The sequence below is a fragment of the Ornithodoros turicata genome, unplaced genomic scaffold (assembly GCF_037126465.1).
Source record: "Ornithodoros turicata isolate Travis unplaced genomic scaffold, ASM3712646v1 Chromosome62, whole genome shotgun sequence".
Classification (NCBI taxonomy): domain Eukaryota; kingdom Metazoa; phylum Arthropoda; class Arachnida; order Ixodida; family Argasidae; genus Ornithodoros; species Ornithodoros turicata.
This window is the reverse complement of record NW_026999386.1, coordinates 731,839-733,304: the sequence shown is the minus strand read 5'-3', so window position 1 is coordinate 733,304 and position 1,466 is coordinate 731,839. Positions and strand designations below refer to the sequence as shown.

The window sequence follows — 1,466 nt, the reverse complement described above, 5'->3', positions numbered from 1 at the left end:
AGCAGCTAATCGGAATGGCGACCTTTGTTTTCCACCCTGAAAGCACAGGTTGTAACTGTGAGGGCAGATTTAAAAGTGGTGTCAAGATGTCTGCATGCGAGTGCACATGAAAAGTTGAACATAGATGAATACTCAAATTATAACATCACATTGTCATACCTGTTGGTGGAGGTGGACTGCAACTAACGTGTCAGCAATTTCTTCATGACCAGATGCAAGCCAGATCATGCTTCATTTCCGCCTTCAGCGTGCACCTGTGATAATTCAGAAGTTAAATTATCAATAGTACTATTGTGTTGTTAATCGTGGTTATGTCAGAGTAGCGCAGTAGGACAGCTGCACAATCGATTCATTAAGCTTGCTATTTTTTATATCTGAACCTCGACTTACCTTTTTTTGCTCTCGTTTTTTGCCTTGATCCTCCGTGGCACGTTCAAAATGTTAAACGTCGGGCACCTCAGATTTTCATCAGACGATTTCGTGCCGAGATTCCAAATTGCCTCTGGAGTTGCGCGTAACCTATGATAACATTCGTGGACGAAATCCTTGCAGTGGAAATTAGCAGGCACCACTGTCAGCCAAGAGCTTCGCACTGCTTGGTCTTTTGGATGCTTATAATAGGTAACACTTGAATGCTCCGATGAATTGTTCTAACAGCGTAGCACTGTTCGCATCACGCATCTTCGACAACTTCGCCGTGGCATATTCACGAATCATATCGCTCCAGCCCATAAAAGGCAAGGTCAGAACAAGGAAGTGCACTTTCCAAACGACGCTGTGCCAAAAAAAAACAAAAAAACATTCACATGCTTTGTTTCCGGCTTAGCAACAACATAACAGCTGTTCGCTTATGTACGATGCACAGAGGAGGAAACGAAAGAAGCCAAGCAGCCAAGCCAAGAGTCCATGCCAAGCCAAAGACAGATAAACCGAGAGCAGTGACGTCGGTGCGCCCGTGCGCAGGGTTAGCCGACGGTCTGACGGCCGGGCGTGGGAACTAAAAAAACTGTTTTCTAAAAAACTACGAACAGTTGGAGCAAGATATTTCGCACACATATTCAGTGTCCGGTAATGAACACACAGCGCGAGTATCGCTCAGTTCTGCGGCACTTCAAAGTCGGCATATCTGACCTTTAATGTATGCTCATAGCAGAATAAACAATATTTACTTCAACAGTATGTGCTTTTCTACGCATTACTTTCGGTCATGCATTTAGTGGTCCCATCTGCTAAGTGGTCGGATCCGAGACCACTTAGCAGAAGGGACCACTAGATAATTTCCATTGGTTCCACTTCAAGTGGTACCACCGTGAAACTGGTTCCACTTTTAACTGGTCCCAGCCATTGAATGGTTCCACATTCCAAGTGGTTCCTGTCCGATAATCTACTTCGAAGTGGTCCCACTCTAGATTTTTGCCTGGGGTGGTTGGAGTAGTTTATGTAAATTATACGTAACGAAATAGCAG

At 44.6% G+C, this 1,466-nt stretch overlaps 1 long non-coding RNA gene across 1 annotated transcript; it reads right to left on the bottom strand.

Moving 5' to 3' along the window:
• LOC135374459 (uncharacterized) lies at positions 1-443 on the bottom strand. The gene is made up of 3 exons (XR_010416908.1): positions 391-443; positions 160-254; positions 1-36 (listed from the first exon to the last, which is right to left on the bottom strand). It is a non-coding gene; the product is annotated as an uncharacterized LOC135374459 (long non-coding RNA).
• Between the last annotated feature and the right edge of the window lie 1,023 nt (positions 444-1,466).